At 37.3% G+C, this 21,163-nt stretch overlaps 2 long non-coding RNA genes across 2 annotated transcripts in view; one reads left to right on the forward strand and one right to left on the reverse strand.

The window, feature by feature from the left end:
• Positions 1-8,872, reverse strand: part of LOC128810121 (uncharacterized) — a 60,488-nt gene extending 51,616 nt beyond the window's left edge. The window contains exon 1 of the long non-coding RNA XR_008437945.1: positions 8,749-8,872. This is a non-coding gene — a long non-coding RNA (uncharacterized LOC128810121). The remainder of the gene's footprint in view (positions 1-8,748) is intronic.
• Positions 8,865-17,549, forward strand: LOC128810120 (uncharacterized). Its single transcript, XR_008437944.1, has 3 exons — positions 8,865-9,353; positions 9,909-9,954; positions 17,388-17,549. It is a non-coding gene; the product is annotated as an uncharacterized LOC128810120 (long non-coding RNA).
• The last annotated feature ends 3,614 nt before the right edge of the window (positions 17,550-21,163 follow it).

Raw genomic sequence — 21,163 nt, forward strand, 5'->3', positions numbered from 1 at the left:
TTGCAAACAAATTTACAAATAAAGCTTCATAGAGCACTTAACATTCCTCAAGTAAGTCTCTGCCCAGCCCCTGCATCTCAAGTCACAACTGTGTCTTGGGGTACAAAATCAAGCCTGAAGTGACAGAATTATGTGGACTACAGGTAACTTAGTAGTTTACCTTCTCTACAGTCTCTGAGAGGGAGATGTTGAATAATTGAGAGCAGAAACTGAATTCAGCTGTTCTGCACAGTCTTGCACAGCAGTGCACCCTCCCTAAGTCAGGGTAGATTTTTCCAAATATCTCACTTAAGTGCATCTCACCATTTCACTTCCAGCAGCAGAGTGATAGTCAAACAGACTTAGTCATGTTCTCTGGATTCACACAGTATCTTTACACTTAGTACAACTTCATCATGTATATTGTTTTGGAATACATATCAAAAACGACCAAGATAAAGTCACATTGAGAAAGTGATCACTCCATACATCTCAGAGGAGATGAGCCATATATTTCCCCCATTAGTACTTAAGCGATTCAAAATCCACTTTCTACACAAAATAACACACACAACTCAGTCTCTGTGATTCTCTAGTAATATACACCTAAGTCAAGAGGGTAACCATGCAAAATCATGCCAGGGTGGAGTTTTGGCATTCCTCACAAAGAAGGACTTCTTTTTCTTAGGTTCAAAGTATTCATGGAGCTGCGGTATTAAAGTTTAGGGAATTACACCAGAAATTAATTCGGTCTTCATTGCTGGGAGTGTAAACAATGGCATTATTATTTTGTTCAGACCTTTCTGGTCTTAATGAACTGATTAGATTATTCTATTCAGAGGTCTCACAATGATGAGGATCATTATGTATTGTCAAAAGATTCAGCACATAACATTCATAACACTGAAGCTTTGCAGGAGCATTCTAATGTTAAAGGTTGATAAATTAAGCAGCCTTGGAATTCTCATTAAGTTTGTCAAGCTGAATTGTCAGGTATTTTGCCTTAGCTAATGGCTTGGGCAACCAAGAGTCATTCACAACTGAGGCCATTGTTATCTTATTAAGGCAACTGAATAAGTGTTCAGAAAGGTGCCAAGCAGTAAAAAGCTGTCGCACTTTGAAGCAGGTTGCTCCAGATTACAGAACATAAATACTTCTAAAAGAAAGTTTCTTCCATCTTATAAAGAGACAGATACATCAAAGTGAAAAAATGCATTTCTTATGATTAGCACAAAGGTGAACTTAATTCATTCTTGATCTAAGTGTGATTCGCACTGCTTATCTTCTGCTTTCGGATACTGAACCCAAACACAAAAACTCCATTACTGATTAACCATTCCTGGTAAATGATTAGCATCACCACACATCATCTGCAGCTCCCTTTTCTCATGCAAAGCCAATAATCCTTCATGTCTGCTTTTAATGCTCTCTCTTAATTTTTATCTAAAGATACAGAAAGAGCCATAACAGCATGGCAGCTCTCTGGCCTCCTTAGAAAAGCTCTAAAACACCTCCCAGCCCTGCTAAGCCTCCTCCAAGACACCCAGTCTAGTTTTATCAAGAACAGTTAAGAGACTGATAACTTATCTTTAACCCTCACTGCTAATGAAGCTGAAGAGAGTCTTATTATTCATAATTATTTATCTGTGCACCATCACAGTTTTAAGTCTTATGAGCTGTCTCAGTGTATTTAATTACTAACAATTTAATTACTAACAATTTGAAACAGGTACTATTGTAACTCTTCTATTCATAGATGCTGAAAGCCGTTATACCATTCTAAATGGCAATCCTTTGAAGAACTCTTCTACAAAAATATAAGTAACATTTTTTAAGGCATACGCAAAATGAGGAAAAGAAAGTACAGCAGCATTCATGACAAGTTTGGGGTTTTTTCTCCTACGTATATGACTTTTCCCTGTAGGAGTTAAATTGCAACAAGAATTCAGTTGTGGAACAGTGTAAATCATCAATTGTCAGACTAACCCGAGTTCTTTAATTGCACATATTCACCACCACACACTTAGTGCAAGGATTTCCTTTTGCTACAGTAATTTCATTTTAACTTTTACTCTGAAACCAATAAAAGCAATTGCTCTGTTTATGGTTTTGGTGGATTGACAGTGTGCACATAAGGTGCAGAATGCCTTTTTCATGCAAGTTCTGTGATTATTCTTCTGTCTCACACTTCAGCAGTTGAAATGAACCCCCTCCTTCCTTATTCATCCACTACAACCCTATACTGCATTCTGACACCCCACAACATTAAAAAAACTCACCGTGCAACACAAAAATATTTTAAATAATGATCATCACATGACTGGAAACAGAAGGGAATTTTCTTTCACAGTTTTTCACTGTAGATTTCAAATCTCCCTGGGCAGGTCTGACCTTCCTCCTGGTATTGTTTGTACCCTGCCTTAAAGGTATTATGACATGTGCTTTGAAACTGGAGTGTGTTGAGTCGCTTTGATGCATTTTCTGTGTACTCCAGGACTGTTTAGGTAGTGCAGTGAATCAAGGAACCATGACAATGTTGTTACAGATGTAGTCTGTAAATGTATTAATATTCAGATGAATAAACAAGAGTCCCTTCCTGACAGTGTTCCTCAAGAGCGGTCATTCTGTATGATGGTGTGGAGACACGCTCTGGCTCTAAACTACAATCAAGCTTTTCAAAAGCTTTTCCTGAGCTAGACAAGGCACTGACTATCTAGAATGGGGCAGAATACATAATTTGGAACGTAATTTCTTTCCCCTCAGCACGCACACAAATGTTTTTCAAAACAAAAATACCACAAAGCAATTTTCTAAGATACAAAATTCCTGCAATGCGCAGTCTCATTCATGACCTTGTTCACAGGATCTGAGAATAATTAAAAAACATTATTGCCAGTGACAATTATTTTCAGCTTTATTAAATCTTACAATGAACCCACCCTTATCAGTTTCTCATAGGAGTGCTGGGAGGATTGCTCAGTGCAATGTCTTCAAACTCTCAGGAGTACTGCAGTTGTCCCCAGGGTGACCTTAGTGACACTTGCAAAAAAAAAAAAAAAAATTTCACTGTACATGAAATGTAGCTTTTTCTGGCTAATGGAACAACTTTACACATCTTTTAACATCTTTAACAGTTACAGTGCTGATGCTAACCTGCATTAGCCTTTTCCTGTGGCACAGGTACCTCTGCTGAGTGTTAAAATTCAACCCACAGAAAAACAAAGCTTTGCAGGAATAGGCTTTTTCTGGCTAATGGAACAACTTTACACATCTTTTAACATCTTTAACAGTTACAGTGCTGATGCTAACCTGCATTAGCCTTTTCCTGTGGCACAGGTACCTCTGCTGAGTGTTAAAATTCAACCCACAGAAAAACAAAGCTTTGCAGGAATAGGCTGGAGGTGTCTCAAGCTGCAGGGACAGGACTCCTTTCTAAAGCCTTCAGTTATATCCTGGCCTGAACTCTGAAAACATTTCAATATTCAGCTCAAATTCTGAATGAGATTCTTCCTTAAATATACACTGCCAGTGTGCAAAAAAAAACCCAAAACCAACAAAAAACCTCCAGACTAAACAAACAAAAAAAAACTAAATAAAAACCAAGGAAAAAAAAAACCCCAAAGCCCCCTCAATAACTTTCTGAAAAAATTCCCCAAAGGCCTGTCTTTGCCATTAGTAGCACAGATGCATTGTACAGTGATAGTAAGCCAACCTGAAACTTTTTGAATTACAGAAATATTGAAAAACTGCACTTAAACTGAAATAACTGAATGCATATTTTTTTGCAATTAACAGATTTTTCACCCGTCTGCCTAAAGTGTGGCCTCTTATTTTCATAAAAATCTGTTCAAAATTTCTTGCTGTTTCAATAAATTGATCCAAGCTACTAATTATTTCACAGAGATATCTTTTAATGTAAATTAGGAAATAGAGCAGGCATTCTTCTTTCATCTTCTTAAACTAACATGGTCCCCTAACATTCACATCACTTGGGAATAGACAACTTAAAATTTCACAATAAGAAAGACATTGTTTAAGGATTAAGTGCATTTCCTGATTTCGCTGTATTTCAAGATTTGGATGAGTACCAAATATTAAGACCTTTGTCTTCAGGACAGATTTGTGAAATCTCAATGAGTTTCCAAATCTGCAGATAACAAACCTTGTAGGGACTACAAATAAGCTAGAGGACAAGCTAGGAATTCAAATTATCTCGACAAGTAGGAAAGCAGCTGAAAAACAAAGGATGTTTATTCAGTGGGGAGAAAGGCAAGGTTCTGAACCTAAGCATGAATAATTAGCTATGCAAATGTAGAAACGTGGATCAAGAAGTTAGCAGTTTTACAGCAAAGGATATGAGTTTGTTATGCATCACTGATGAACATGAGTCAACAGCGTTATACTGTTGAGTAAAAGCCAAATACCCCCATCAGACAGCTGGAAATGAGAGTCAAGATGCATCAGGCAATCTTTTCCCTCTAGGCAGGGCCAATAAAGCTTCAGCTGGAGCATGCCATGCAGCTCCTCGCTTTGATTTCCAGGAAATATAGACTAACTAGAGAGAGGGAAACAGGGCACTGAAACAGCCAGGGTTCATTACCTATGGCTATAGACAGAAGTATTTGGAACCGTTTAGCTGAAAGAAAGGAATATGGGAAATGCGATGATAGTCTGTAATTCGGCAAAAGTTTTTTGTCAGACAAGTGATGAACACACCTGTAGCCATAGTGCACTAGATAAGAAAAACTTGCAGTTGAAACAATAAAGATTCAATTTCCTCCCCAGAAAATTAGCCAGCCTCTATTTCAGCCCTTTGCCCTCCCTTCCAACACAAGTGAGATGGACATCATCTCTAAGCTGGTATTTTTAACAGGCAAAAGAAATGGCAGGAAAAAAGAAGTGCAATAGAGGCTCCTAAAGTACTTCTGAAAGTCCCTTCCAGTATTATTTCTGTTAAAAACCTGCATGTACACCTTCACACACAGATCAAGAGCTAGAGAGGAAGGGCAATTAAAGCATGAGGGGAAATTGCATCTCCTGTAACTTGTAAGCTTCTCCAGTTTCCCTTAACTGTGGTAGAAAGCAGGCAGGAGAGATAGAACCAACTCAAGCTTCTAACTATTATTTGGTATTAGGGGAAGAACATGTGCCTAGCTTCTCCAATTTGGGCTGGTAGTCAGGTTTTCCACCTTCAGAAAAACAATGGAAAATCATATCTGACAACTAATTCAAAGCAACATCCCAAAATTGCTCATTCTCACCATTAACTACTGTTGTATTCCCAACTACAGTGATTAAGAGGCATCCTTTTGAATTAGGCAGGCAGGTGCCTTTGGAGTACTGACAGAAGAAGGGAGTACCCCTCTACTAATAGAACACTCTCATTGTCATTTCAGAAATTAGCAGAGACAAAGGAAAGTCTTGGCTAAAACACTACAATTACTCCAAACCAACAAAAAGCATGCGACTGAGTCAGAAAAGAGTTCCTCCAGCTTTGCTTTACAAAGAAGACATTCTCTGAGTTTTCTGTTTGGGAGTCTGGTATTTTTAGGGGGGAAATGCATGGGTGTGTGTGCATTTGAGGGTTTTTAAACCAACAAGATGATGTCTTGGGTTTCTTTTATATAAACCAGTATACTGCCCAAGCTTTTTGCACCCATCACACTACCTAATTCAGAGGATTGAATTACAAATCAGATATTCTGATGCAAGGCTGAAACTCTTCACGGGTCATGGAAGACAGTGATAAATGGTAGAGTTGTGCCATTATATTTCAAGAAAAGCTGTTGCTTCCTAGGAGTATAACAAGTACTTAATGAAAAAAGCCAAAAAGACACAGAACATTAGGAAAAACTTAAAATCCAGACACCTGGGTCTTTCTTACAGTATATAAGCCATCTAGAAAAGGGTTTTCACTGCCTTGTGGAAAGCTCATTCCAGAGCAGAAATCGTGTCAGAGGTAAACATGGTAACTGACAGGTGAAATCGAACAGAAACAAACATTGAGAGTTAACATCAAAGGAAGCTTGGAGTTGTATTTACAAGCCAGAAATACACAGCAAGGAATTGTTGTGCACATATGGTCTGTGGTGCTGCAGAAGTATCTATATTTGCTATCACAGTCTAAAAAAAAAACAAACACCAAAACCACCAAACAGCTATGTTATTGCTTTGAATCTAATCGTTCCCATCATCTAAATTCTATTCCTTGATGTAAACATACTGAGGATATTTTGAGAAGAAAAATCACCACCCAAAGTGGTCAAAGGCCTCATACAGCAAATGGGACAAGAAAATGAAAATATATCTACAACTCAAGTAAAAATAATGCCAGGCAGCAGATCTTCACATAATATTTGCTAGGCTGTAATGTTTTGTAAATTAAATTTCTGAAGGGAGGTTGTATGTGTAAACACAGCAAGCAGTACTTAGTTAATCCATAAATGTATTGGCTCAAGGAACAGTTTTACCACATGGTGTTATTTAGAAATCTGTGAGACTTCTAGAGATTCAAAATTTCATTCTGCAGAAGAGCTTTAATTCCTGCTGCCGTGAATTTTCATAGTATCAAGTTTCAGAATACCTATTGGCAAAAATAACAACACTGATTGAGATAAAATGCAGTTTATTATAGTGAAAACAGCTAGACAAATTAGACTTTAGGACATATTCTCCTCTTGATATATGTGCTTAATTTCTCTCAGCACTAAAGGGTGTTATTTGCATGTTTCACAACAGACTATATGCCTTTCAACTTCACTGTAATATGCAGGTTCCATTTCAAAAATGAGTGGGTGTTAAGTACAAGAGCATAACACACAGTACTCAAGATTATTTAATGATACAAATAACATGACTGCACCATGCCAGGAGGGTTCAAAGTGTGGCTCAAGGAGATTTAAGTTAGCAGCCCTCTCTATCAGATAATTTCTAAGGCCATCAAAATATTTTCTTTTACTTATTTGTGTTTGCTGTGCTCAGCTAAGAGACCACCCCTTTTATCCCCATATATCCAGACAAGTGAGACTCCTGCAATAGGGCTTGCCAAAAATCCCACAGTAGAAAGAAAGAAAGAAATTCCATCAATAACACCTCCAGGCTTTAAAATGCCTATATCATTGTGCTAATTACATAAAGTATTTACAACTTGCTTTGAAAAATTAAATTATGGCCAGAAGCCAGGTTTTTTTTTTTTTTTTTTTACATCATTTCTTCATATTTGTCACTAATTTTACAGAGGCTTGGACAAGTAACACAACATTTATATCTCAGTTAGACTTTGAGGTTAACACACTCCATCTTTCAGGTATTTTCCAGCCTTAATGATTCTACAATCTCTGATGGAAGTGAGGTTTAACTAGAGATTGTTCATTATTTGGCTCAGTAAGGGAGCATCACAAAAATGCAAAGTATTTTCTTAGGTCATACAAATACAATAAAGAGTAGATGCCAAGTGGTGCCAGTATTAAACATGAGGTCAAACACTTGCAGTAACAGGCAGGAATAAATAGAGGAATGAGAGAAAACTTCAGCTGTCAGAATAGCTAAGTTTTCAAGATATTCATCTGTTTTGACTTCAACACTGACTGTGGGACAGAGTCTAGCAAAATATTTTAGTAAATTAGGAAAATAAACCATGAGATGCAACCCTAAGTAGGTTTATATCCCTGGCACTCCAGTGCTGATCAACAGAGATGTCTTAAACAGCAACCTAGAGCATGTGAAGCCAACAAAAAATAAAATGCAATTTAAGTACAGGTTCATTCAACTGCCTGGCACCAAGCAAACAATCAAACTTCTGAAGAGGCCTGCTTAAAACTAATTTTAAAAAGTCCACAATGAACAAACAAACTTCCAGCCACCTCACCCCTTACTATAGTAACAACGAAGCAATAGGTTAGACATATCAGAATTCTATTATCACACTTACATTCTGGTCCAGAAGCAATAAAAATTTAGAGGAATGCAAAGTATTTGACAGAGCTGCATTTTTCTCAGTTTTCTTAAAGTGACTAACACTCAAATCAGGTAGAGTTAAAGTTAAGTCAAAACCTTTTCTGAATAATTTTAAAGATACCCTACAATCACAACATAAAAAAAGAATACCAATCTAGTTTTACATCCCATTTACATGGAGTTACAGAGGAAATGTATAAAAGAAAACCCAAAACCCCTCAGATGACAGGAACAATACTTCTGCACCATAAAAGGGTTGCACAACAATACCTGGCAGACAAAGAACATAGACTTTGGGTTTTTTACTTCTTGACAAAAAAAAACAAAACTTACTTTAAAATTTATGAGAAATGGAAGAAAACAAAAGAATCCTTAAACCAGCATTTGCTACACTCAGGTATATCAGCTCCTGCCCAGAGAGACACCCAGGTTGCATTTCTCCACCCAAGGTGTTGGCAGAGCCAAACCAGAGACATCCCTTTGACTCCTGAGCAAATCCACTAATATTTTTTTTTTTGTCAATCAAGATAGAGTTGGATAGCAAGGATCACAGACAGTTTAAAAAACCTTTGTGATCCCTTTACCCCAAGCTCTACTCCACCCCCTCTCCTACCCTGAGTGGCACAGAGGCACTGGGCCAGCACACAGCAGTACCTGCCTGCAGCACCTTCCTCCTTGGGGCTCTGCTCCAGCATCAACTTCTCCCCACAGGGCACAGCTCCCGTGGGCTAAAGCTGCTCCTGACACAGGCTGCACCTCCCCAGGCACACTCCCTGCTCTAACACCCCCTACTTATCCCCACCTGCTGCTCACAGGTGCTTCTCTGCTCTCCTCACGGCCTCAGGGGTGAACTCAAACAGGTGCGCCCGGGGCATCACACTCATGGCTGAGGGCTGGCTGTGCTCTGGGGGCAGCTGCAACAGCTGGAACAGGTTGGATCCAGCTGGAACAGGTTGGAACCAGCTGGAACAAGCTGGAATAGGTGGATATGGCCAGAGCTGAACCCCTTCAGGCAGGCCCAGCAGCCCCCCAGCACCGTCCCCTCAGCGCACGGACCCAGCACAGCCCATAAGGGCTATGGCACAGGCCAAGTTGGGAACTCGCATGCCACCTGTAATATTCACACTTTTAAACCTTGCACTCATCTGAGCGAGTGGCACTGGGCAATTCCACACTGGGCACTGCACACACCATTTTCCAAGGTGCCCACAGAAGGCGGGAGGTTCCCTCTCCCTCTCTCTCTCTCCACACCAACAAGCAGCCCCTCGACCCAACCCTCGTTTGACAGAAGCTGCTCGTAAACTGTGGTGTTAACGCTTGCCACCTAGTCAGAGTGTTTCTCTAACTGCTCACTGGCCACCACCATGCTCAGAGGATGAAGAAGCCGTGGATGTTGATGTACCAAGCCCCGAGTGCGGGTGAGTGCGATCCCTCATTTTCTGAGATGCGGTCTTGCTCCATTTTTTACTCCAAAGATTCAATGCCCCTTTGATGCCTAACCAAACTAGCCATTAGTTGTCAAGGCGCAGCTGAAATGTCAAAATAAAACCAGTAAATTTAATCAGCATTTCCATGGTAGCTGAAATTATGCTGCTTAATGGCTGAAATGGGTTGCAATAAAAGTGAGTTGACTGTGTATCCCTGAAAATTGATTCCTGGAAGAACAGTCAAACACAATTGCTTCAGGAAAGAACATTAAGAAATATTAAACCATGGGTCTCTCAATTGCCTTAAAACATGGGCATAAAATCTAAATCTCTTTAGGAGTGTACCAAATTTAGCTGTAGATTTAGCTGGAGAAAATAAATTTAGAAAGGGAGATTTTGTTTGGAATAAATCTTTGGAACAGCCTAGTTGATTGCCTTTTCATAAAGACTACATCTTCTGGGGGAAAAACATCTTACCTAACTCTCCCTGATGTTTTGGATATTTGAGGATTTTGGGTGAAATATCTCATTGTTTTCATTTTACAGCCACAGACAATAGTGTTCTCTCACCAGGACAATGTACACAAAAAAGGTAAAAAAAACTTGATTTGAAAATGGTGGGTTTGACCCATGAGGTCAAAACTGGAAACATCATTCTATATGTGACATTTAAATTGGATGAGTATCTAAAAGTAGCCAACAAACATTTTAAAGATAAAATTTTTCAATAAACAAGTTTGTTGTTGATATTACCATAGGCACCAATTTCACAACATCTCAAGAACCATGTGCAGATCATGTTTACAACTTTTTTGAGGTGAAATATTCTGCTACTTATGTTCATTCTCAGGCAATTTTTTGCAGTTTGATGATTAAGTTTTCTATGTCTCAATACATTGTGGTTTTAAACAAGATATTTGGGAAAATATATATATGGAAATTGGTATTATTTTTGCAGTTCTCCTTCTGGATAATGACACAGAAAATACTTTCATCATGCACATTAATCTTGTGGAGAGATGTGACAGACTAATGTTAACTATCTTGCTGTCAAATTTTAAAGCAGTATCTCATTTTTCTTTAACTTTTGTTAAGTACCTAAATCTATCAATATGTTTTTAAAAGCAAAGTAAATGGTTAAAGAAACTTAATTAGCTTTACCTACGTGTCCATTTTATGCTGCTAACGTCTGAGGTTCAAAAGTTGAAGCTCTAGGAAAGGGTACCAATTTCATATTTTGTCATTGCATGATAAGGACAAGTGCAATAACAATGCAGCAGATATGAAGATTTTCACAGTTTGCAGCCTGCCTGTCACACCCCTCATTATCTTGCATGCAGATGGCTTTTACAATGTCTTTCCCAAGTATCCTGCAATACTGAAATGAATTCTATAAAATGATTTGCCATATGTTTATTGATATGATGTACATTGTGATTACACCTAGGCTGAAAGAGAGGGACATTTGCATATGGAAGCTGTCAGATATCTCACTAATGGGCAATATTATTTATACAAGCACCTTACAATTAATTACAGATGAAGATTACTACTGGGAGAAGAATTAAAGACAGTTGGTTTAGCACAGTCTAACAGGTTTCATATAGGTGCATTGAACTACCTAAACACAATTTGAAAAGTCAGGAAAGGTTGTGTGGATACCTAACTTTGCTGCTGCAAATACATAACCAGCCACTTATCTCTTTCATCCCAAATTAATGTTTTGGGAATAGGACAAACACTGTGACAGGTTCTTTGAATCAAACACTGATATCAAAAGAGCAAAAATTAGAATATTATTAGCATAAATAGTCCACCAAATGTTTAGTCTAAGGACTGCAGTGACAAAAACTTTAGGAAATATTGGAAATAGCTGCTCATCCAGAGAATTGTTCTTACAAGGATGCTTAGTGAAAGATGTGTGTGGAGTGACTTAAGAGGTGTACTATTTCTTATTAACAAATTAACTGTAAAGTCACTGTAGTACTTAGCAGCTCACAAATACACAGGGCAAGAGCAATGAGAGGAAAGGAACAGGCTGATGGGCCAGCAAGAGCCAAGTGCACAGAGTGGCCTGCGAGGGAGGGAGCAGCGAGAGGCAAGGCAGGCAATTTTATCCCACCCCCTGCCTTGGCTGCCCCATCTGCCAGGTGATCTCTTCTGTAACTCACAGAATATCCTGCACTGAATTACCTGGCTTTGCCTGGCATAGAGAGTGGCTGCCAACCTGGCAAGAGCTTGATACACCTGTTGTTTCTTTGCATTTTAATATCATTGTTTATCATTACTGTTACATTAACTGCTGGTTCCCTCAAGAAATATGCATAGTTAAATCTCTAATAGTATTTTTCTACTCTGTGTGAAAACCTTGCTCTTCTTTTGGGTAAATTTGCAAATCCAAGTTAGAAATATCCTCATTAGCAACCTGTTTACAGTTGTATTTTGTGTATTCTAAATGATTAAAAGGACTGTCCAAAACAGCAGTGGACCTCGGTCTCAGACCAAAAAAGAGGTCACCCCCTTTTATTTTGCTGCTGGTTCATCCAGTGCTTAATTACCTTCAGCTAAATACCCCTAAAACTGCTGAATATGAATTTGTTTTTATCTTTGGTTGTAGTTCTTCCCCTTCTGCTAACTCACAGAATTTTCTGTTGTAGACAACCTTTGTTTTGATCTCTGCTCAGATAACTTTTTAGTATAAAGAGCCTTTTTTTCTTTCAATCCACACTATGTGATGGTGACTCTCCATGCAACCTCTTATTTTCTTTCACTGTGTGTGTTCTGTGGTAGCTGTTAGCTCTGCATTGAGAGATGTCCTAGAATGGAAGTGCTGAATTACTAATGCACATGTGGGCATTCAGAAAATGTACCGTATGAATCTCAAATAGCATCTAATTTGACATTATGGCCTATTCAGCATGCACAATATTCACATAACAATCACAGTCCACAGTCATGTTGTGCTAACAATCATACAATCACTTTGTTAGGCTCACTTTCAGAAAGGGTGCTTTTCCAGTCCAACACATAAGCCTGAAAGTAAAATCATTGTGTTGGAAATTTCTCAGTAATTATAAATCCTCTAGAAATAAAGTAATTCATATGTCATTTAAAAAACAAGACTCTTTTTAGTTGCTGCATGTATCTAGTCATGGAATTATTGGAACTATTATAGCTGTGTTCATCTAATATGGAAATGCCAGTACAATGTAACCACCTTTCAGCAATAGATCATTCCATGTTTTGAAAACTGTTTCAGGGGAATTCATGCCAGAGATATGTGCACTGAAAGTTGTTACAGCAACCACTGTTAATCAGTCTTTAAAAAAAACAAACAACAAAAAAGACATTCCCAGACATTTTGTGATCAGCACAAGAAGTTGGACATTCCAGGAGAAGCTATTCAAAGTTCTCATTTACTTCCCTACACATGCTCTGTAGAAACTTCCATGACATTTCAGATGAGATGCTGTGTGAAAGGACACTGACTTTGTTCCTGCTTCTGTGCCTGCACCACAGAGGCACCTCTAAGAAATGGTTTGGACAAAGATGGTACAGCCTATATGTACTAAAATGCACGGATACATGTTCTGCACTTGTAAGGATTAAAAAAAAAAGCAGGAAGAACTCCCACCTACTTCATTAAAAAATAGAATGTCTCACTAATGCAGCATCACTTTTACTTTTTTCTCCCTATTTCAGTAGCTACAGAAATTATCACACCCTAAACTGACTCCTCTGAACATCAGACTTCTCACTGTGTGAAGTGATCTGACATTAAAATACATTCATTGACTGGCTGCAGAGCTCAGACTCCAGCACTATTCCCCATGTATCTTTGTTTAGTGGCTCTGCACAACAGATGGAATTTTATGTCATGCAGCATTAGGCTACTGTTAAATTTTAATTTCAATTAATGGTCTTTATACTCTTTCTTTATGCACACCAGGGATACTTTAGGCATCCATTTCCCTTCTAATTAGCTTTTATTGCTGAATTCATTCTGAATCTCTGGAAGTCATTAGATTCTCTAGGATTCGCAGCTGAATTTACTTACTCTCCAATAAAATTAATTAGTCCCTCAAAAAAAAAAAAAAAAAAAAAAAAAAAAAAAAAAAAAAGGCTGAATTTGGTCTACTTTTATGCATATAGGTAAATATTAAAAGTCTGAAGTGTCCACACATCCCTTTCTGCTAGAGTTTGCTTGTTAATGTTGACTTTTATCCTGGTTATTGACATCAGTGTTTCTCAGGTTGATGCTTTGCTTACTTCATTTAAAATGAAACCTGTTTCCAGGGCTATGTCTCCTGGTTTATGGCACAACATCACTTTTACACCACGTGTGTCAAAGAGCAGGTTTGTATTGTGAGTTTCCCTAGAATATCATGCTCACTGTAAAACTGAGCCTAAGGCACAGGTAATTTTCACAAGTTTTGCTTGAGAAACTTGGATGATCTATGCTGAAAAATTGTAATAAGTATAAAAACTTTTCTTGGTCTATTGGAAAAAAGAGAAACAACCAAGGAAATGACCAAGAAAGAAAGGAGTCAATATCACACCAGTGTGACTGCTTTCTGTATTTTTAACATTTGGACTGTTGTTTATAAAAAGTCTTGGCTAGCTTAGTGGCACAACAACATTAAGCTCGAATTTATCACTGTGCTGTAACTCTGAAAATTGAATAATATACCTTCGGGGAGAGGCAGTGAAAGATTTCTTATTGTATATATTACAGTGGAATATTTATGACACTAGTTAAGAGTCTGTGACAGCTTTTGTGGTAACCTCCCATTTTGAGAAGCATAAATTCTATGTGGTTATTATATGGCCACAACATTAGTAATTAGTAAAATATTGCAATATTTATATGACTCAGAATTGAACTTAGCACATAAGTTTCCTTTATTTATGGTTTTTATAATATCAACACACATGCTGCATTACGTTGAGAACCTGGTCATGAAGATGCTATAGACATTTCTATCTGTTCAGGTGTCTAAATAAGAAGGTACATTTATACAAGAGAGACCATGTGTGACATCTATATGGTTCTTACATGGTTCAATGCAGTGGTGACACTTGTTCCCATCACTTCCTACAGTCAAGTGCATCTCATGTAATAATTCATTTTGTTCAACTCCATCGTTTGGAAGGACCTGGCTTCCCAGAGGTGACACCCTCACAGACAAAAGACATTTTTATAGCAAAAGGTGTGAGAGTTTACAGCCAAGACTCTGAACACTGCTCTAAAACAAACATGCAACACAAAGTAAATACTGTCACTGGAAGCATAGGAGCTGTGGCAGCAAGGGCAGTGGTTATTTCCTTGTCCAGTTTGGCATTTCCATACTTAGGATATCCACACCAAACTAGCTCCAGACTTCCTGTTTAGTAGAAGAGAGAAAGAAAAAAATTTTGACAAGAAAATATACTTCAGAGTTGCAGACTACTTTAATGTTTCCCTGGTTTGCTCCTGTAGTAATAGCTGATATTTTTCCATTCTGATTTTTGTTCCAATTCCACGATGCCTAAGAGCAACAATACATGGTTTTATTTTAGTATATTTCCCCTCAGCTCTTCCCTCCTTGCCAAGTGCATGCTCTTGCAAAGCCTCTTCCATCTCTGCAGCAGGCACAAGTGGGCATGAACAAAAGAACAAAGCTGGCTGGTGGGCTCATGGAAAAGTGCATAAAAGCAATGACAGCTCAAAAATGTACCAGGCAAGCAGAGACATCCAAAAGGAATACTTTACACTGTGTCATAGTTCAGGTGCTCAAGGTAAATCTACAATCCACTACCTACCATGTTGTTGTTCCTTAGATTGCAGGGAAAAAGGGACAACAGGAAACCTCTGGAGAGGGGTCAATTGTTCACAGTGGCTCCAAAAGGGAAGGACATTGAATATTTCAGAGGATTTTTTCTCAACTGGATAAAGGTTCCCAGCAGGTAAAAGGTACCTTGGTCAGGCATTGCCTCAGCAAAGTGCCATCAGTCTCACCTTCATAAACACAAACTAGATAAATAGTAGAAAAGATTGAAAAAAAACCCTTCGAAATTTACTTGATCATAAACTTCTTTTTTTTCTCATGTATAACAATGTAACTCAACGTAAAAAGTGAGTACAATAGAAGCTTAGAGAATTAGGTCACTCAAGGAAATTAAAAGGCCAAATCTGCTTTGCCTTTGTGGAACAACTGATAAAAACAAAAGCAAGATTTATTCCAATTGGTATTTTCTTAGGTTTCTTCATTATCATTTCCAGGCAGTGTTTTTTTACAAGATTAAAACAAAAATAGGTAACTGTATTTATAGAAAATGTTTAAATATTCATGGTCATGAAGCATGGCACAACGTCATTTTATGTTATTCAGCCTCATAAAATGTGAAATAAAATTACATTTTCCCCCAATTCAACCTTTTTTAAAAGGAAATGCTGACTAAAACAAAAGAATCATGCGAAACAGATGATCAGAATAAAAGGATGGTCTGAAGTATGGATGTTAACTGAAAAGCTTTCATTTCTACTCAAAAGCTATTATGTGTTTTCATCTAGAGTTTTTGTGTTTGTGATATTTTTTGCATAAATAAGTTAAAACAATGGGTAATACAGATTTATCTATGAATTTGTTAGTCTGGAATTTAAATAGTCTCAAGAATTCAAGCTGGTCAAAAATGAAGTAATAAAATCTAAGCCACCTGCTCCAATTAACATACCTAATTTCTTCTCTGCTTTATGTAGCTATTTTTCCCATGAGCCCATTCCACATGCAAAATTTGGAACACCAGTGTACTTCCTTGGGTTTATGTTTTCAATATTATTTAGTTTTACAAATCTGCAATTCACTTAATGGTCATTCAAGTAAATTTATTTTTAACATGTAAAGATAATTAAGATTTACTGATTAGTAAAGTTTGGGTTGGTTTTTTTTTCTTTTTTTTTAAAGCTGATGCACACCCCTGATGTATGTGCAATTTTTGCTTTAAAGTATTGAGTTCCCTGAAACTTTTGAGCACTTGTCTTTGAAGTATCATGTGTGGCATCACTTCTCTTTGAAACATTCAAAGCTGTTTCTGCCAGTCTGAGCTCTGCAGCCACTTCACCACAGAAACCCAGGAGCTGTGCCTGCGAGTCATTGCTACCCTTCCAAGCTTACTTCCTTCTGCAGCTTTTGTTTGGCATTATTTTATTGTGTCAGTGACTAACAGGCCCCCTTGGATTGTCATCCTTTATTGCCTATTCCTGACAGCTGCAAAGATACCGGCTTCCTTTTTAATCATGAAATGAATTGTTGCAGGAATGGGGAATGCTACAGTTTCCTCCACATAACGTTCTTCAATCAGAAAATTGTAATTTCTCAGATGCATTAGCACAATATACTAGGAAACAGCTGCATAATTTAACTTAATTGTTAAGCAATACCTCATTATAGCTAGACAGTAAATTCAGCAGTTCACATTTTTTGTGTGCCTCTCATCTTTTCAGTGCTCACATCATGTTCTCTTTTTCATCTGCCTTTCTTCTCCCAAAGGTACTGGAAAAGAACCATATTTGCAATAAAAATGAATTTAATCTTCTTTAAGAACCAGTTTAAATTCATGGTAGATGCTTAAGATTCAAATTGATAGGAAAGTAAACCTTTCTTAATAACCCTGGAAAGTCTGATAGCAGATACTCATCTATTTTTTTAAACAAATAAAAACCTCCATCCAAAATCCAAGAGCAAGTAATAATTTTGTTTTGAAATACATCTTAACTTCTAAAGGCCTATGATAGCAATAAATATTGTTCAGCAGAGTGGAGGTGGAGACTTTCAAAAAGAATACAATTCAATGCCAGTGCTGAGTCCTAATATACAACTTGTTTTAAAACACTAAAAGATATGAAACCATTTGCATTCCCCACTTGTTCATCTAAGAAAATATAATTTATGGTATGAAATTGATAGGGCAATGTTGGCTGACACTATCTCTTCTCCAGACATTCAATAAATCTAGTTTCTTCCTTTCTTTCTCTTTCTTTCATAGGTCTATTTCCAGCCATGTAAAAAGCAGACAGAACTCATTTTGAGTAAGATCAGAACAGTAAACATTAAGAACAGCCACTCACATTCCCTGCTGTAAGTTAGGATTGTTATAGAGAAGCACTCAAGAGAGAGTAGAAAAACGTCAATGACCTTTCTTTCTTCTTGCCAGTTCTATGTACTATGAGCAATCAGTAATTAAAGGTGTTCTATATCTGTAGCCAAACATCAAAAAAAAAAAATAAACCTTGAGCCTTTGTGGGAAGGTTTTGAGGTTTTGTTTCTTTATTTTTTGGGTTTTTTGGTATTTTTTGGTTTTGTTCCCTTTTTTGTTCACAGAAATTACAGTAAAATTATTTGGGTACAAGACACAGTAACACCAGGAATCTGAAAGTGTTTAGTCAGAGCATGTAATTACTGATACCAATCAATCATCCCTGTAGTTTCTGATCTGTGTAATTCCACACCCACTGACATTCAACTAGTTTCTAATAATCCTTTCATTTAGAAAAAGATAAAGAAAGTTTTTTTGCATATTTATAACCCTTTCACAATTAAATTTTGGGGTTTGTGGGTTTGTTCTTACTATTACTGCATATCTTTATACAGCCTGACTTCATTAGATCAATTGAAGAAGTTCACAGTGCTGTAGACTGGTTTTCCTGCTAAGCAATATCAGCATCTCCTGATTTCACTGCTATCTATCCAGCTTGTTTCCCATATTGTGGATTAATACACAATCATTGCTCTTTCTCCCTCATGAGGAAATAAAAAGGTCCTCATTGCTACACCTAGACATTTTATAAACAGGATGTGGACATTCAGAATCTGACAAAACATGGTGAAAATACCTAGCTGTGCATTAGTATGCAATTATACAATGAAATTGGCCTGTAGTTAGACTAAAGGGCATGACTAATTGGCTTCCTAACATGGTCTTCTAATTAGAGTAAGCAGAACTCCAGTCATTACATTTAGTTCTTAGGAAAGACAGTTTTTGTTGAGAATTACAGAAAAAATGGTAGAGAAACAGGCTTACCAGTGTTTCCATAAGGGAAGGAATATTTCACTTCCAAATTAGGCAAGGGAAAGGAAAAGATCATCACAAATATGTGGTGATATTTAAGTGTATGGTTTATACCAACACTATTTCCTTGCTACATAAAAAAAACACTGTTTTATTTAGAACAGTGCAAGCCTGGGAGAAGTGAACACCTGCTATGAAATATTGCCAAAAGATACAAAAAAAAAAACTACACTGCCTGACATTAAAGCGTCCAAAGCTACAGAATTAATGTTTTTAATGTACAGTTAACCTCTGTGTTACAAACAGCACCTGGCCTCAGTGGTAGGAATTAAGGAAAGCACTCCCTATGGCAGAAGCAGTTTCTTGCCCTCTGCCTCCAACCTATTGAAAAACACACCATGGATGTAGGGACTTCCTCCATGTGCAGAGTTATAGGCTGCATATTCTATCATTCCATTTTATACATATATCCTAATCACAGACTCCTCACATATTTGATGTATTGTGAAGACTCTGATCATGTCATGGACAATTTCTGTTTGCCTGTTCCAAGCAGCAAGGTGTTTTTGACCAAGTCAGATCCTCATTAAGAGTATTTCTTGGTGTGGTTCAGTATGTCTGAACGTTATCTAATAAATCGGATTATGAGTTCACTGTTCCTAGTTAAAATTCAAGAGTAGCCTAGATTAAGAAATTACACATGTTTAACCTGGAGATAAATCAGGTCTGCTGATGAAAAGATCAGAAAAGGACAATAACTTAGCAAATTGAAAAATGCTAAAGAGTGACAGCTATTTGTTCTTTAAACCAAATCCCCCCGGAAAAGTTTGTCAAACTGCTGTTGTAAAAATATTTGCAAAAGGTTCTAATAAAATCTGCAGGTTTGTTTACAACAGAGAAAAAAAAATTCAGTCCTTCTACGGTCAGTGGAGCAGCTATGAAAACAACATAAAACAAAAAATAAATCCGAAATGCAAAACCTAAAAACAATTACCAAAGACATGTAACTTGCCTAACGTGCTAAGGTAAACAATAATTTATTAGCATATTTTGCAGTTCCCTGATAGCCAACCATACTTATCCACAAGGACCTGAGTCTCTGTTCTGCATGAATTAACCTTCATTGTTATCTCAGAGTTTTTGAATGGCAAACACTGTAACAATGATTGAGATTAAAATGTTAGCCTGAAGTCAGATACCTGATACAATGGATGAATCTCTAATTCACTTTTAAATTGCTTAAATAATGTTACATTCAAAATTTTCTGCATGAATGAACATTAATTCAGCTAAGAAAGAAATGTTGCCATGTTTAATTCAATAGTTTTAAAAATTTAGTTATTAAAAGATTCTAGTTTAGCATTTCCTTTGGTATTCTATGTATTGCAATTTGTTTTAAGATGCATCAATAAGCCATGATAAAGAGATTAAACAAAGCTGTAAAAATGCTGCCCAAACTGAATATTTGTTTTTATGACAGCTTTTTACACAGACAGCTATGACAAAAATAAATTACACCATTTGATAGCAGATTAACACAATCATGGCCTCCATTTCTACAGCAGTTCACTGAAGGGTAGGTAACAATTAATAAAGAAGGTTCTTGAAGCCTAGTGGGTTTAATTTTCTTTGACATTTAGACAGATGTTGTTCCTTGAAAACCCCTAGAAGATTGACCCTTGATAAGAAAGTGCTGATTAAAAGTCTTCTAAAAAGTCTCAGTTCTGATCAGTGATCCTTAAAAATTCACCTATTATCAAAATAGAGAATTTCTAAACTGTCCTAAAGTTCTTAAAATATTCTTTTTAATGAACTGTCAAGTGAAAGGTTCAATGCAATAAAATAAATCAGCATTAATCTGATTTAATAGGATATTTATTAAGGGGAAAATATAGGAAAACCTACACACTATGGGTAGAAACTTACCACTGTTACCACAGAACTTCAGTTTTATTTCTCAGACAAATTCTTAAAAGTAAAGCATTCATGTTCTGTAAGAGATTGTATAATTGGCAGAAATAGATCCTTCACTACAAATCGGGGAACCCTACACTTTTATTTCTTCCATCATTTCATAAATCTTCACATTCATTAGAACAGTAACAGACCAGATCTCCACCTGCCTGCTGCAGCCTCACAAGTCTCCAAGGGGGTTTAGCAGCAATGCAAACTGAGTGCGGTTTTAGGTAATAGGCTATCCCAAAATGGTTTGGGTAGGAAGGAGGAAAAGGTTTCCAATAAACTTCAAGAACTTACTTCCTCAGATTCAAATTAAGATGTGATTTTAGTAATTGATGTCTCCTTGCTGCTCTGCCAGTCTGGATTCAGTATCACAGCACTCTCAAGACAGTTATCAGCTGTGCTTTAGGAATCTTCTACCAAACAGAGCTTTTGAAGGTGGGAAATTACAAAGAGCATTTGGCAAAAAGGCTGGCACACGCCAGGTCCCAGATCTGCTTTTGTTCCAGACAGCTTTTTGGCAAAAAGGAATACATTTATCTACATTTAGCACCAGGAAATTACCATTTGAACAGAGTATTTCAGGCCATCCAGAGCACTGGGTCATTTCCTTTCTGGACTGAGCTTTTTTAAGTGCCACTTCTTAAAAGCACACTTCCATTTGGTGTTAGCTGGCACTCAGCATCCATTGTTCTTACATAATTCTCTTTTTTTTTTTTTTTGGCCATGTCACAAGAAGCAATTTGTGAGGCGACAAAGATTCATTGGGGCCTGCAGTTTGCAGGTGTGTCTCC

Source organism: Vidua macroura, chromosome 7 (assembly GCF_024509145.1).
Source record: "Vidua macroura isolate BioBank_ID:100142 chromosome 7, ASM2450914v1, whole genome shotgun sequence".
Lineage (NCBI taxonomy): Eukaryota > Metazoa > Chordata > Aves > Passeriformes > Viduidae > Vidua > Vidua macroura.